The 18,003-nt window shown below is 36.4% G+C and overlaps 1 protein-coding gene and 1 long non-coding RNA gene across 3 annotated transcripts in view; one reads left to right on the forward strand and one right to left on the reverse strand.

The window, feature by feature from the left end:
- Nucleotides 1-18,003, forward strand: part of LOC106876201 (netrin-1) — a 387,684-nt gene that overhangs the window by 172,204 nt on the left and 197,477 nt on the right. The window lies entirely within an intron of this gene.
- Nucleotides 51-5,467, reverse strand: LOC149134417 (uncharacterized). Its single transcript, XR_016242903.1, has 2 exons — nt 4,070-5,467; nt 51-2,702 (listed from the first exon to the last, which is right to left on the reverse strand). It is a non-coding gene; the product is annotated as an uncharacterized LOC149134417 (long non-coding RNA).

The raw sequence follows: 18,003 nt of genomic DNA on the forward strand, positions 1-18,003 counted from the left end.
ATGACCACCCAGCAGTAACTTTATTCAGCTGAATAGACGTCAGTGATTGGTTGAAATTACAGAAATACGACAACTTTAACATGGAATAACTTGCGAATTCCTTTTTTTTTTGTTAAGAAGACTAAGAGTAAAAGATGTTTTATATGACACATTCTACCAGTGTCCCAAGTTTCAAAGTGTTTCGTTAAGAAAATACTGGTGCCCCCGTTTTAAACTAGATCCACATCGACCCCTCCACGACCCCGAAAGGATGAAAGGCAAAGTCGATCACGGCAGAATTTGGACTCAACGTAAAACTGGAAGAAATGTTGCTGGTCCCTTTGTCCGACAAGCTGATGATTCTGCCAGCGCGCCGTTTTTATTTCTCCTGCTAATAATAATCCTTTCTTCTTTAGACACAAAGCCTGAAATATTTTAAGGGGAAGGAATTTGTCGATTAGATCGACACCAGTGCTCAAATTGTACTTCTTTATCGACTCCGAAAGGATGAAAGGCAAAATCACTTTCGACGGAATTTGAACTCGGAACGTAAAGACAGACGAAATGTCGCTAAGCATTTTATCCTAACGATTCTGTCAGCTCGCCTTCTGCTATTACTACTATTACCAAAAATTATAATAATCCTTTCTACTAAAGACACAAGGCCTGAAATTTGCGGGGAGGGGACTAGTCGTTTACATCCTTCCCAGTACTCAAATGGTACTTTATTTATCGAGCCCAAAAGGATGAAAGGCCTAGTCAACCTCGGTGGAATTTGAACTTAGAACGTAAAGACGGGCGAAATGCGTTAGGCATTTAGTCCTAACAATTCTGCCAGCTCGCCTTCCACCACCAATAATAATAATAACTATGATCATGTTTCCCAACCTTTCTTCACATTCATTTGTCTATATCCTGTAAACAATATAGCTTTTAGAGATGATATTTCCAAGAAAAGTTTGGGAAAAACAAAAGGAAACACTTTTTTAATTAACTGTATCTTTTAATTACCAAACGCCTAATGCTTGATTTAGTTGCTGGCATCACAAGGCTTGAACCAAATAAGATTATTAGAAAATAATCATCATCGTCGTCATTGACACCATAATCATCATCATGGTTATTGTTGTTATCAACATTTTTTCTGCATAAATGCTTACCTATGCAAACTGCAAACATTCATACTCACATATACGTATGTATGTATATATATATGTGCGTGTGTGCGTGTGTGTGTGCGTGCGTGTACAGTTACGAACTTATTGTGTATCCTGTTCACCCTAATATAATTTTACACTAATATACAAACGAAAACCGTCGGACGAATCTAGACTTTAATTTTGAAAAAGTATAATTCCTGTGATCAAGTTCGACTTAGCGTTTAATTCTTAATCTACATAATCACTAGTCATATTAATTACGTAACTGACTCTTTATTAATTATATTTCTCTGGATATATTCAGCTTTTATGCAATGAACGATCAGCAGTTCGCATCCAGCACAACGTTCTTCCCAACCCTGTAAAATGTTGTGTACGAGAATTCCGGGTTTCATTACTAGCTCACTGACTTAAACATATCTATTTATATGTAAACATATCTGCATGAATCTTAACTGTATATATTAATGCGTGCGTCTCTGTGTGTAATATTACATTCTATATATCTTTATTAATAAAAGAGTAAATTTTAATGTATCAATTTATATATGTTAATATATGTCCTATGTTAATATATGTCCTAAATTTTTCGCATTCATGGAATATATACGGCTTAGACGAATTTTCGCCAAACACACAAACTTTGTCTAATTACCGTCGAGTTACCATGATATTCTTTCATCGCTTCTCGACGCATCATTCTTACCAGTGTTTCTCTCTCCTTCTGCAATCTGTTGTTCAACAGGATACATCTCGAATAACATGCGCTTCCATCTTGTCTGTAGATGTATCCTACTCATTTCTGCTACGACAGTCTTATGAATTGGAGTTATTTCAGCCATTCCCATCGCGCGTTGGTCGCAATCTCTTGTCACTCGGTTCCTAATATTCTACATAAGACATTTTATTCAAAACGTAAGAATTTAACATCAGATGTAATGAAACTATGATAGTTTGTTCTGCATATTATATTTGTTTGAACATTTATATTCATTTATCTATACAAATATTTCTGACAAAAACATTTATGGGAAATAATAAAAAAAAAATATGGCTTAATGAAATATGGCAAATAATGAAGGAAATAATGAAAAAAAAATATGACTTAATGAAGGGCCCTGCCTAAATCATCTTAGCTTGCCTCTTCCACACAGAAAAGAAAGTCTTGTCAGTCCGCCTCATTGTCCCAGCAGACAAAATGGAAAAGGCGTTGCCTCGAAGTAGATACGCTAGAACAGCCACTGTGACTCACGAGACTCGCATCCCGATAGCCATGTGCAGGGATGTGGTCTTAAGGATGTAGTCTTGAGGTCAACAATGCTAGGGGTCTCTACTGCCATAGGTTCGACTATAAACTTTGATAGTTTCTGTTGTGCCCATAATTTCTTTAACTGATTGATAAGCAAATCTTGTATTCTTACCACTCCTTTCTCTATCCACTTGAGCATCACCCTTTTCCGAAATGTAATTCAAGTACTTCCTTCTTTCACGCTTAATACATTTTCGTACTTCAGGAATTAAAGCTTGCATATTCAGTCCTTAGAAGAAATAACGTTAACAATCCTGCAAATGGAACAATAGACAATAAGTAAGATGTATTCTATAGTAAGCTTCAAGAGGCTGTTGGATAGATAGTAAAATGTTATTTGCTGCTGTATAAAGGAAATTTAATGCCAAACCTGGAAGCCGCAATGGTATTATTTTATTCCTGAATATAGGGGTAAATAGGGAAGCAGTAAATGAAGGAAAATGGAATACGGTTTACCAGTTTTTGTTTGACAAATGATTTGATAATCGGCGAGATATTTTGCGAATGCCGAAATATATAATATAGATTTAGCTTTTCCAGAAGGAAACAAACGCGCACACACACACAATTATTCGAGTCTTTGTTATATATATCTGATAACTTCTTTGAAGGCAGAAATCTGTTTTATTTTAGTCATATAACAGAAATTTTAAAATAGATTACCCTTTGCAAAATATCCCTCCATATGCTGTTGATAACATGATACCAGTAATATACAGCAAACTGCTTCAAACGAACTCTATTTTTCCTCTTTATTCACAAAATATAGCGGTAGGGAAGCGGACAAAGTGTCTTTTGGTTTTACATCCCGGTTCCAAGTCCTGTCGAGATCGACTTCGTCTTTCTTCATTGAAGAAGACAATAGTGGAGAGAGAGAGGAGCTGCCCTCTAGTGCCATGAGTGACGTAGGTCAGAATTTGAACTCAGAACGTAACGGCAGACGAAATACGGCTAAACATTCCGTCCAGCGTGCTAACGATTCTTATTTCTTTATTGCCCACAAGGGGCTAAACATAGAGGGGACAAACAAGGACAGACAAAAGGTTTAAGTCGATTACATCAACTACAGTGCGCAACTGGTACTTAATTTATCGACCCCCAAATGATGAAAGGCAAAGTCGACTTCGGCGGAATTTGAACGCAGAACGTAATGGCAGACGAAATACCACTCAGCATTTCGACCGGCGTGCTAACGATTCTGCCAGCTCGACGCCTTATCAACAATAATAATCTTTTCTACTTTAGCCACAAGGCCCGAAATTTTGGGTGAAGGGACCAGTCGATTACACCGACTCCAGTACGAAATGGTACTTAATTTATCGACCCCGAAAGGATGAAAGGCAAAGTTGACCTCGGCGGGATTTGAACTCGGAACGTAAAGACAGACGAAATACTGCAAAGCCTTGTGAGTGGATTTGGTTGACGGAAACTAAAAAACCCCGTCGTATATATATATATATGTATATATGTGTGTGTGTGTGTGTGTGTGTGTGTGTGTGTGTGTGTATTTGTGCTTGTGTTTGTTCCCCCATCATCACTTGACAACCGATGCTGGTGTGTTTACGTCCCCGTAACTTAGCAGTTCAGTAAAAGTAACCGATAGAATAAGTACTAGACTTACAAAGAATAAGCCCTGGGGGTGATTTGCTCGACTAAAGGCGGTGCTCCAGCTTGGCCACAGCCAATTGACTGAAAAAAGTAAAAAATAAAAGAATAATAACAATAGTTGTAGTAGTAGTAGTAGTAGTAGTAGTAATAACAACAACAACAGTAACAGCAATAATAATAATAATAATAAATTTTTCTCATTTTTGGCACAAAGCCACGGATTTCGCGGGCTGGAGATTTGTCGATACCAGTCGTCCCCAATAGTTGACTGGTACTTTATTATATTGAGTCCGGAAGGATGAAAGGGGATTTGAACTCACAGTATAAAATGCCGTAACTAAATACTGCAAGGTTTTTTTCATTCCTGGCGCCCTAACAATTCCACTGATACAGTGTAAAAAAAAAAAAAAAATCAACGCGAAAAAGGAAACAAATTCTACTTATTCATTGCTGTTGATAATACGCTCTCATTAACACGAATTCACTATCCTTTTTTATCCGTTTCTTATCTCTTTCTCTGTTGCTCTGTCTACGCCACCCCGTCTCTCTCACATACACACACTGTTTCACTAACGAGCTTGTTAAATAACTCCTTGCACTGACCAGAATTATTAGCTACAAGCACTCTTACTTTTTGCTGATTGACTTATTGATTGCAATTTCCTGACAACATTATGTATTCTTTACGAATATTTATATTCCAGAACTTCAATCAGACATGAAGTGAAGAGAAGATTCTTCGCTTCTCTGAAAGTTCTTGAGGGATATATTTTTGCTGTCGTGTTTAATTGCATTGCAATCTCTTACGAGACTACTGGGACAGTTATTATGTCTCTTGTCCCACATTTTCGTTATTACAAATTTTCTAGTCATTGTATTTGCTTAAGAGAAAATTTTCCAAACTCCTTCAACTGAGATGTTTCTTTATACGTTTTTATCGGTCGGACACGACACATCAATCAATGTACAAATCTGGCAAAGTTAGTATTTTATGACAATGTCCGTATTATGACAATGTCAGCATTAAAAGTGGATGTCTCCATTATTATTACAATTGGCAGAAACGCTGGCGAACTGGTAGAATCGATAGAACGTCGTAAAAAATTTCCACGCAGCTTTTTTCCCTAACTCTTCATCTTCTAAGTTCAGATAACTCCTCCGTCAACTTTGAACTTTGCCTTTCGTCACTTCCGAATTGAAATTAAAGAACAAGTTAAGTAGTATTGGGTCGAGGTCATCCCTGGTTGAGCAACCACATGACGGCTTCCGCTTTCGTGGTGCAGTGTTTATCATCTACTTGCTTCAGTCATTGAACTGCAGCTATGCTGAGACCCGACTTTCAAGGGGTTAGGCGAATAAATCGACTACAGCACTAACTTTTCAGCTTTGGTACTTGTTCTATCGGTTTTCAGTCGAGCCGCCAAGCCACTGGGATATTCAAAATCCAGCGCTGGTTATATATATATATATATATATATATATATATATATATATATATATATATATATATATATATATAAACAAACACACACGATGTGTTTCCACATAGTTTTCATCTGTAAAATTCTCTCACAAGATGCCACGCAGCGGGACTGAACCAGAAAACACCTGGTTACAATGCGTGCTTCTTAACCACACAGTTATATCTGCATTTATTTATTTATTATTTATTTCGTGCCGTATATATTTATATAATGATAAAACTATTAGCGAAGATATCGAAAAAGACACTTCTGGGTGTGACACTAAAATTAGCGAGGAAACCATCTTTTGCCCAGTATCCAAATCGAACAACAGAAATATCTACACAAATTTTTTTATGATACTTTTAAATAAAACTTGTGATGGTAATACTAGTAGTTCCTGAAACATACCATAACACTGGCGCCATTTCCACGAACAATCGCAATTGAAATTTGCCGAAACAACCAGAAGGCTTTTTTTTATTGTTATTGCCCTAAAATGTCAACGAGGTAACGACGGCCAAGCGCCTCAGGCTGACACAAGCTGAAAGACAAGTCAGTCTTTCAACAGAAATTTCACCAACACACAGAAACCAGCAAATTAGTTTCTATGTTGGATGTCAGAGTATCAGGATGTGGCAGTCAAATCTTCTTCACATCACACCCTCAATATATTTGAATAGAACAGATACGTAGATGATGTTCTAAACAAGTGGTTCTCAACCAGGGTCCACGCGGCTCTTGACGGGTCCATACAAAATTCGTTGTTAAACATTATGTGCAATAAATTGGTTGTACTTTTACAATATACAAAATATTTCAACAATTCTTTATACACATTATTTACATTTGATGGAAATGTGTCCTCATCATGTTTGTTGTTAACACAACGTTTCGGCTGATATACCTTCCAGCCTTCATCAGGTGTCTTGGGGAAATTTCGAACCTGGGTTCTCATTCCGAAGATATTTTTCGACGATATTATTATTATTATTATTATTATTATTATTCAGGTCATATGGCGTAGCGGTTAAGAGCGCGGGCTACTAACTCCAAGATTCCGAGTTCGATTCCAGGCAGTGACCTGAATAATAATAATAATAATAATAATAATAACATCGAAAAATACCTTAGGAATGAGAACCCAGGTTCAAAATTTCCCCAAGACACCTGATGAAGGCCGGAAAGTATATCAGCTGAAATGTTGTATTAACAACAAACACGATGAGGACAAATGTCCGTCAAATGTAAACAGTGTACACAATTCCTCATCTCTTAAATATAGAACTGAATTTTTTATACAATTCCTCAGAATACCTATAACAATATAATGAGATTTTGGTCCAGTAGAGTAAAAGAGGAACTTTTCTAAGTTTATAGGCAAAAAATGGTTGAGAATCGGTGTTCTAGATAAACCTATAAGCTGGTACTGAGTGGAATGTCTTTTACCATAGATCTGCTGTATTATGGATGATTAGGGCTAACCAACAACAACTTCTCAAATATGAGCCAACGAAGGAACTTCAAAGTGGTTTCTTGCCTGGCTTCAGTGCTAGAAATAGCAGTCAAATTTTCCATCGATCAATATCCCATTGTCTTTAAGAAAACAAGAAAAGTCACACTAGATCAGCATTTGCCAAGTGGAATTACACGGAAACCTATAATTTCTTTATATGTAAATTCTATTATTTAGTTATCTTCGTGTTTAATTTTACATTCGAGTAGTTTTATATTACACGCGCTGTTGATTCGAAATTCTGGCATATATAGGTAGTAAGGAGACCATACGGAAAAACCACTTAAGTTGTGTAGTTAAGAAGCTCGCTTTGCAACCACTTAGTTTCTGGTTCAGTCCCATGGCAAGGCATCTTGCGCAAGTGTTTTTTTTACTGCAGCCCCGAACTGACTAATGTCTTGTGGGTGAATCTCATTGACGGAAACTGTGGATTATATATGGGAGCACTCCGTCGGTTACGACGACGTGGGTCGCAGCTGATCCGATCAACGTAACAGCTCGCTCGTGAAATTAATGCGCAAATGGCTGAGAACTCCACAGACACGTGTACCCTTAACGTAGTTCTCGGGGAGATTCAGCGTGACACAGTGTGGTAAGGCTAGCCCTTTGAAATACAGGTACTACTAGTTTTTGCCAGCTGAGTGGACTAGAGCAACGTGAAATAAAGTGTCTTGCTCAAGGACACAACGGGTTGCCGGGAATTGAACTCCCGTCCTTACGATCGTGAGTCGAATGCCCTAACCACCAAGCCACGCGCCTTCATTAAAAGAGAGAGAGAGAGAGAGAGAGAGAGAGAGAGAGAGAGAGAGAGAGAGAGAGAGCGAGAGAAAGAAATGTCTATGTGTATGTATCTTTGAGTCTGTGTTTATCAGACACTGACAGCTAGTGTTGGTGTGTTTACATCCGCGTAACTTAGCGGTTCGGCATAAGAGATGATAGAAGAAGTACTTGGGTCGATTTCTTCGGCTAAAATCCTCGAATGGCTGTGCTCCGGCATGGCCGCAGTCAAGTGACCGAAACAAGTAAAAGGTAAAGGAACAGAGCATTGTATGGGAAATTGGTTCGAAAAAGATCTTAGTTAAGATGAAGTTTCTAGCATCGTCTCTATAGTGTCCGATAAGATTTAGCACCAGCCATCTTTTCACAAGCATTTTTCGGATTTCTCTAATCTCTTACGAAATATAACTTTATGAAAGAGAAGAGAAAGTATTAACCCATAAAGCGCTGCGATTTGCACTTACATAGTATGAACTGCTGACCACGTTTTATGAAAATGGGACTACCATGTACAAGAAAAAAACAAAAATAGGTAAAGTATCTTCTTAGTATATAATGGTAGCAAGTTTTGCATCATCTGAAAAGTCATTAGTTGAATTATTAGTCCTCTTGCATTCTGGGGAGTATCGGACCGTTTGAGTGACATTAGACTCCAACAAACGCCCATGAATTAAATGCATCTATCTGGGCCAAGATCGTGGCATGTCGACCTGTGCCTGACGGCCATGATCGTGGCCCGTCGCGCTTTATGTGTTAATAAAAACTTATGATAATTTTTATGTTGAGGTTCTTTGCTATATGGGGTGTATTTCAAAGGATAACTGTTAAGAGTAATAACTGTTAAGAACCACTGAGTTTATTAATGCAATGCTTGATACCTGCCAAAAGACAGGTTCGTTACAGCTGAAACACTTTTGAACTTAAGGCTACCAGATCAAGTTTATCCAGGGGCTAAGCAACCCCAACAACAACACGAATAACATGTGAATCAAATCTTGTTCTATGTATATATATATATAAGACAGTAAGAGGTTAAGAAGCGGAATGATGAAGGAGAAAAATGCAGAAAGGGATAACTAGATAGATAGATAGATAGATGGATAGAGAAAGAGAGAAAGAGGTGGAGGGGAGAATCTTACCTCATCCATTTAACCGCTATTCTCCTAATTTTGACATACAGGCAGACATAGACGAGCGTGGGGGGTGGGGGTTTGGTGGCGTAATGTTTTGGTGCCAGACCGTCCAGAATGATAAGCACTGATAAGTCTCTCTCCTCCTCCTCCATCTGTCTACAGGTTACGTCCAAATCTTTCAGGCGGTTTAAATATTTAGGGTAGTGTCTATCTTTATCGAAGCTCACATCCACACCACGCTACTTTAGTGTCGTCAGCCGCTCGCTGTGGATGGTGGGGGAAAAAAAAGGTGGTGTTACTGAAGTATTGGTAAATCGATAAATTGAGGCCCTCTTTTTTTTTATAAGCAGCACAACATGGGATGTATGTCGCGCCATATGAATGTGTGTGCACGTATGTGTTTTATGTATATATGTCTATATATATCTATATGTATAAATATATAATATATATATGCGTGTGTATGTGTGTATATGTATGTGTGTGTATGTATATTTACGTGTGTATATATGTCTGTATGAATATGTGCATATATGTATATATATATGAATATGTACATAAATATATATGTGTGTGTGTATGATTATGTATGTATATATGTGCGCGTGTATGTTTATGTATGTATGAATATATATATGCATATGTATTTATGATATATATATATGTAACTATGTATATGCGTATATATATGTATACATATTTGTATTATGTATGTATGTATGAGTGTATGTCTATATGTATACAGGTCTAGATATCGAATTATAAATAGTGAAACTGATAATCATAGCACGCAAACAAAAACCAACGAAAGCAGACGGTACGTAAACCCGGACAGACGACACACTCAACAATATTAGAAGGAATTTTACGAATGGATGCTAATCTCAAATGGATAGGTAAACATTTCAGTAATATTTATCTATTTGATTTGATTTTCGTTTATCAAATAAATATACTTGATTTCTACGAGAAAGGTTTCATTCCTTACAATGATATTTTAAACACTTTGTAATACAGTCCGAAAATCCTATAGTTGTCCGATTCCTCGTTATCCTCATTTTCTATTAGTGTTTTTTTTTTTTTTGCTTGATGTTAGCCGATCGTCTGAGTACACTTCTTTTTATCATATCTTGCATCACATGTTCTCTTAGCATAGTTCAATTATAACCAGGTTTATATCAGCTGCCTTGTTATCAAAAGGCCACTGAAACCGTCTAGTTCATAAGTTGTATACCGTAACAATTTTATTTCAGCTATCTCTTTAGCATGAAGAGTCCTTTGCAAGTTGCTTTGCAAGCACAGAGTTGCCATAAGAGTTTTGTGCCATCTGTCATTTTAACGCATCGGTTCCATTAAAGTTTAGTGCCGCATGTTCTCTTCGAGCAGCACTACCAAGCCAGATATTTTGGCAGTGATTTTCTTGCATACAATATTATTACAACAATCTTGAAATAATTCTGTGTAAAAGGAATATTACAGTAGTCAAAAGATTATTACAAAATTGTCCTTTGAAAAAAGAACTGGCATAATATCTATTCTGTTGTCAAAAAATTCGTTTTTTTAAAAATTATTTCTTCCCCTATTTGACACTCCATGTACACATGTCTGCAGAGAGGTAACAATTATTTAAATTTCGAAAACGATAAACAAAAGTTGTAGAGGAAGAATAGAACCACACAAAAAAAAAAAAAAAATCACTACGATAAGATAATTTTTTGTGTTAATTCAAATAACATTTGAAAGAGTTGAAATAAAAAGGGAAAGAAAACGTACGAATTTACCTGACAACCCAATATCTTGTAGGACTGCTGAAATGGACTTGTATCTGTCTTTAACTCATTTACAGAATAATTTAATCAAACCCTTGTGTCGTCATTGTTTACTTTAACCACCAGTTTAGTGTAGGCTTTTGTGTATGGAAGCATAAACATTGATCATAACTCGGAAACAGATACAGTACTACACTGGCTAAAATACAGAATTAGATCCCATACAGGATAAGAAATACGCTGCTGCTATTTGTTTGGATCGGCGAGTTAATAGATATCTTATCCTTTTATTCAGTTTTTGTGTTCTAGATGTGAATTCCAGTGTTGAAACAGATTATGATGTAGCTCGGGAGGGTCATTATGCCAATAATAAACAGACGCACTGGTTCTATTTCACTTCTTTATTATCCATCAATTAGTTAACTATTTGAACAGTTAACTAGCTGATTGTCTCATTATTCATTCGGTTAATGTTGCCATGCGCAACCTCTTCAAATACATGCCCTCTCTATTCCAGGTCATCTTCACATCTATCCTTTTGGTTAAAAAAACAAAAAAACTGTGTAATTGGGAAAATATCATTAGATTATACTGCCTCGAAGAGGTTATTCCTACTTACCTTAGAAGAAACTCTGAATAAATAAATACATAAAAATTAATGCATTTCAGAAATGTATCTTTTTCGATTTGATTTGTTTATACTAATGTTAATTTTATTGTAGACTGTTTTTCTCATCTTCGACGTTTATCATTATATATGTTGACACAAAGTTTTGGTAGACTATAGGCAATCCTGTTCCGGTAATGACTATTATAAGACTATATCATGTTCCAGCAATGCATATCATAAGACTATTTCTGCATATTAGAATTTCAATAATGAACCACTGAAAGTGTCTCTACGTCGTCACTTCAAATTACATCTTACGGTTTTGAAATAAAACATTAGATAACACTGTGTTAAATGCATAAAACACTAGAGAATGACGAAATGGCCATCGTTGGGAGACGTATGATCACCGACATTTTAACAGAAGTACACTGAATCATTCCTGTTAGCTCGTAAGTCATTTTTGTCGCTTGGCTTCAGGTCAACCCTAATAGAACAGAGCTATAATCAAAGGCATTCCACCAGTTACTATCCCACTATGGTTGATGGCAGGCCAATGATGTAGCGTTGTATCTGCTAAAAATAGCAAGCAGGTTTCTCTCAAATCACACTCAATCGCCTGAAAGGGTAAAGTGGTAATGTACATATTTTGCCCGAATAAAAGATGGGATACCTTTAATCAAAAGTCTGCTCAATCCGCATCTATCTGGGACTTAACAACTTCTACAACTAATATTCGTGTTTGACCAGCGAGACAATATGGGTTTAGTAACCATAAAAATAATATCAACAGCAGCAATTTCAACTCGAGAATATTCTCAATTAACCAAGGAAATAAATTCTGTCACTTCAATAAAATGTTCAAGAAAATAGTTACGTCAAGCAGAACCCAGCTTCTTTAGCTGCAGCAACAAGATGGGCACGTTTTGGATTTTTATTGTTTCATTCTCCACCCTTTTTTAAAACCATTGTTTTCTTTAGATAAATGTTGAAGTGACTACGCGACAGTTATCATTATCACTTCGTCGTGATTGCGTATAAAAAACAATGTCTGGATGTGCATTTAACAACGTAGATTTATCAGAAGATAGAAAAGGGAAATGAAAAGAAAAAAATAGAAACCCCTAAGCTTGATGAACATTGTCTAGTAAAGAATGCAGTAATCAGAAAGATCTCATTCAAAGTGGCTTGGCCGTGTCTCAGAGCTTTCAGACAAGTGGAGTTTGGCGGGGTTGCTTTCTTTTTTTTTTCATTTTTTCAGTGGGTAGTTGAGTGGGACGGTGGTGGAGTTGCGGTGTGGTACTCAAACTGTGCCAGAAATGATGGATGAGATAAGTCAGGGGGAACAGACGTGAAATCTACAACAGCAACTACAATAATTGAAAGTATATATAACAAATGAAAGTTTTGTCAAGTGTGGTAATGGTTCTGATGGAGTTAGTAGCGGCGGTGTTGTTGGTGCCGATGGAGTAGCGTTTAATAATAGATAGTTGTATAATATAATAGACAGGTGTTGGTTATGACTTACAGAAATAAGGCGTTAGGAAAATAGTGTCAAATATGTAGATTAAAACAAGAAAGAAAGGAAGGAAGACAAAATGAAAGAACCAGAAAAACAACAGATTTCCCCCATAAAATGAATAAATAATTAAAACAAAACAAAGATAAACATTTTCAAAAAGTAAAAAAAAAAAAAAAACGGTAAACCCTACTAATATCGGATTCAAATTTTGGCAGCAATTCCGGGAAGGTGGATAAGTCGATAACATCAGTCCCAGTGATCGACTGGTACTTATTTCATCGACCCCAAACCATGAAAAGTAAAGTCAACTTCGACGGAGTTTGAACACAGAACGTACAGACGAATGAAATTCCATTAAGCATTTCGTCCGGCGTGCTAACGACTCTGCTGCCTCGACAATACGTTTCGAGTTCAAATGCTACCGAGGATGACTTCCCCTTTCATCGTTTCGGGGTTGTAGTAATTATTACTTACTAGCCTCGTCACCCAATATTTCTGGTCCATGTGCCTATAGCAAAAATGATTATTAACGTCTATGGGGACTTCTTTTCTTTTTGTCACGTTTCACTTTCGGGTGTTTAAAGTTATTCGCTTGAAAATGTACGGACTCATTCAGTATATTTTGTACTTCAAGATGCCTTCTCCATAGTAATTATTTCTCAGCTCTCCACGCGAATATTGATTGCAAATTTTGTCACAAGGCTAGAAATTTCGGTGGTGGTGGGGGAGGAGGAATAAATCGATTACATTGACCCCAGTGGTCAATCGAGCCTGAAACGATGAAAGGCAAAGTTGATCCCGCCCCGGTGGAATTTGAACGCAAAAAGTAAAGACAGACGAAATGCCGCTAAGCAATTTTTTCCAGTGCGGCAATGTTTCCGCCCACTCGTTTCCTTAATCTCCATTAAAATATTAATTTCAAATTTTGGCACAAAGCCAGCAAATTCTCGGGAAGATGTAAGTCGATTACATCGACCTCAGTGTGGAACTGGTACCTATTTTATCGGCCCCGAAAGGCAAAGTCGATCCCACCGGCATTTGAACTCAGAACGTAAAGTCGGAAGAAATGCCACCCGGCTTTTTTTTTTTCTGGTGCGGTAACAATTCTGCCACTTTGCCGCTTTTCTCTCCACATAAATATGACCGTATCTAATAGCATAAAAGATGTGCGGGTATATTAAACGCATCTCGATTTCAGCAGTGTGACATAGTAAGCTCATCAAACTTGTATAATGGCAACCTTGAATTCACTACCTACACCTCAGACCGTGGTTAGCGGTAAATTGTTTGCAGCAGACTAAACAATTCAATCCAAAACATGTAATATCAGTACAATTTCGCATGTAGGACACAGGCAGACTTTTTGAGGTATTTGCTTTAAACAAAAAGAAAAGGCATCTTTAGATACCATCAAAGTCGTTACGTTCATTCAGATCCCATGTTTGTTTGTCTTTTTTGCTTTGTTTTGAAAAGGAGTTTATTTTTAATACAGAATATATTTCATAGAGTAAACACTCAAGAATTCTTATATCCCCCATACTAACTACATAGCCTGCCCATTTTAGTCTGCTTCGTCTTCGAAATTTGCCCATATTAGTCTGCTTCGTTTTCGAGATTTGTCCATTTTAGTCTGCTTCGTCTTCGAGATTTGCCCATTTTAGTCTACTTCGTCTTCGAGATTTGCCCATATTAGTCTGCTTCGTTTTCGAGATCTGCCCATTTTAGTCTACTTCGTCTTCGAGATCTGCCCATTTTAGTCTGCTTTGTTTTCGAGATTTGTCCATTTTAGTCTGCTTTGTTTTCGAGATCTGCCCATTTTAGTCTGCTTCGTCTTCGAGATTTGCCCATTTAAGTCTGCTTCGTATTCGTGATTTGCCCAATTTAGTCTGCTTCGTCTTCAGAGAGCTTCTTGCTAACTCCAAAAACTTCACATCAATCACATAGTCTCTTCAAGAGATATCCGATGGTTCTCGAAGACGTTTTTGTTGAGAAACTCCTGCTTCGAATTTAATGTCCATATTTTACAGCCTTACAACGATACAGACAAAATGCATATTTCAAAAATAGATATTCTAGTTGCAAATTTTCTTTATATAGTTCAGACCATAACAGAGATTCCAATTTTCGAAATAATATTCATGCTTTCTGAATTCTGTTTGGAAATTCGTCTTCGAGATTTGCATACTTGGTTAAAATACTTTCAAGAAACATATACATACATACAAATATATATATGTGTGTGTGTGTGTGTGTGTGTGTGTGTGTGTGTGTGTGTGTGTGTGTGTGTGTGTGTGTGAGAGAGAGATTACATGTTCATGTATATGTATGTGTGTGTGAGAGTGGATGTATATATATGTGCATGTGTGTCTATATGTATTTGTGAATGTGTATATGTATACATTTGAAGATCTACTGTAACATACATTCACTTATATATACATACTTAGATATGGAGGAATTCTTGTTAACAACGGGGCAGAAGAGATGATAAAAATTGTGTTTGTCTATGATTCTATATGCGCGCATACACACACATACACACACATATATATATATATATATATATATATATATATATATATATATATATATATATATATATATATATATATATATATATATATATATATATATATATGCGTGTATATATATATATATGCGTGTATATATATATATATATATATATATATATATATATATATATATATATATATGCGTGTATATATATATATATATATATATATATATATATATATATATATATATGTACGTATGGGAGGTAGGAGGGTGCATCCGGTCTATTAATCTGTCAATTCATCATTTCAGCCTGCCCTCACTTAAATATTTTTATCATTGTCTTTTTCATTCATTTCTGTACCCCACCTCTACATTCACACATGTGTATTTGTCTATATGTGTATATATATGTGTGTGTGTATGTGTGTGTGTGTGTATTTATGCATATTCTCCATAATATTCTTCGGTATCTTTTATGGTATTTTATCACATTTGCTGAATATTAAACTACCGTTCCCATATTCTCATATTCGCACTCGCTATTTGTCCACCCTTCCTCTCTCTGTGTTTCTCTCTCTCTCTCTCTCGGTTTCTCTCTCTCTCTTCCTCTGTCTGCATGACTATAAGAATGTGAATGTATGTCATCCCTCAGACATATACCACATATACATACATACATACATATATATATATATATATGTATATATATATATATATATATATATATATATATATATATATATATATATATATATATATATATATATATATATATATATATATACACATATACAGGGTGTCCACAAAGTCTGGGTACATGGGGATTAACATATACTTTAAGAAATTATTATTTCTTATATTTAATTGTTTATGTTATGATTTTATTTATTCCATGTAATACATAAATAAATATCGAAAATGCACGCGCGTCTGTCTGGATGTCTGTCCCTATATGCTGTGCTTTCGTATTACTGAGCGGACACTTTTAATCCTCAATTTTACCGGTGGACCGGAGCAACTGAAGCCTCGTAAAGTTCCTGGTCCAGGGACACAAAGGGGATCGGAATCGAACTCACGACCTTATGATCGAGAATCCAGTTGCGTTCCTCTGTATGTATATGATATACATATTTTTTCTCGTTTATCTTTTTACTTGTTTCAATCATTGAACTTCGGCCGTGCTGGATCACCGCCTTCAAGAAATTTTGACTCGAGACGAATCAACCTCGGTATTTATTTTCATCTCTGGTACTTATTTTATAGGCCGTTTTAACTGACTCCCTAAGTTACGGGGACGTTAACAAACTAACACAAGTTGTCAAGCGGTAGTGGGAGACAAACAAAATACACACACACACATACATACACGCACATAGATCCGACGGGCTTCCGCATAGTTTCTGTCTACCAAATTCAACCATACGGTATTGGTCGACAAACGGTTATAGCAGAAGACACCTGCCCAAGGTACCATGCAGTGTGACTGAACCTAAAACCACGTTGTTGCAAAGCGAGTTTTTTAACCACGCAACCGCTGTATAGATTTATGTATATGTTTGCGCCTTACATACAATATATGTGTATAGCCAAGACCTCAAAAAATCTCTTTAAAATCACAAGTGTCCTGGTTTGATCTTACTCTATGGCATTCTGGACAAGTTTCTTTAATCATAACCTTTGATTTGAGCCAATTCTTGTGAATGGAACTCTGTTAAGAGAAATCGTACAGAAGCCAGTTGGAATGAGTGTACCTGTTGCACAAAGAGGTTTGGTTTTGTCGTTAACTGTGTCATAATGATGTGGCTTGAGGTTTACATTAAATCTAATGTGTATACGGAATATGCAACAATTTTACACGTTGATTCAATGAGAAAGCAACTGGAATGCTCATAGCTGAACCACACAAAGCATCTATTTCCTCTTCTTACTATTTTTATATGCCAATGTAAGTATGTATGTATGTATGTATGTATGTATGTATGTATACATGCATGTATACATGTATGTATGCATGTATGTATATACGTACATATACTTAGCAGGTTCATAAGTGGTATTATCTCTGGATAAATACTGCACTAACTGCCTACCAGCAGCGTATATACATTAAGTATGATACATAGATGGCAAGTTTAATTTGATACTCCTTCAGTTATGTATACTGGATTTTTATCCAGCCGATCGGCAATTTGTAACATCATTGAGTATTGTATACGTGTTTCCTATATAGAGGCGATGAAATCTCGTCGAGTACTTGCCATTGGAAAAACCTAAGAAGATTGAGATTTATCTAGAGTTCTCGTTGGTTGCTGCTGGGACTATTTTTCGTCTCCCTCCGATATTTATCCTGTCTTTAAAGCAGCAGTCCAGAAGAGATGTTATCTCAGGATGAAAACCGCAACAAATGACCTATCAACGATGTATATACATTAAGTATGATTCATAGATGGATATACACACAAACGTCTATATGTGTATGTGTGTGTTGTAGTAGTAGTTGTAAAAGTTTCAAATCGCCATCCAACCTCCCAGCCACACAAACCAAAAATACAACAACAAAAAAAAACGAGAAAAAACGCAACCGTAAGAACAACGGGGGCAACAGTAACAATAGAACAACAACAACAACAGCAACAACCA

The sequence above is a fragment of the Octopus bimaculoides genome, chromosome 8 (assembly GCF_046866305.1).
Source record: "Octopus bimaculoides isolate indiv1 chromosome 8, ASM4686630v1, whole genome shotgun sequence".
Taxonomy (NCBI): domain Eukaryota; kingdom Metazoa; phylum Mollusca; class Cephalopoda; order Octopoda; family Octopodidae; genus Octopus; species Octopus bimaculoides.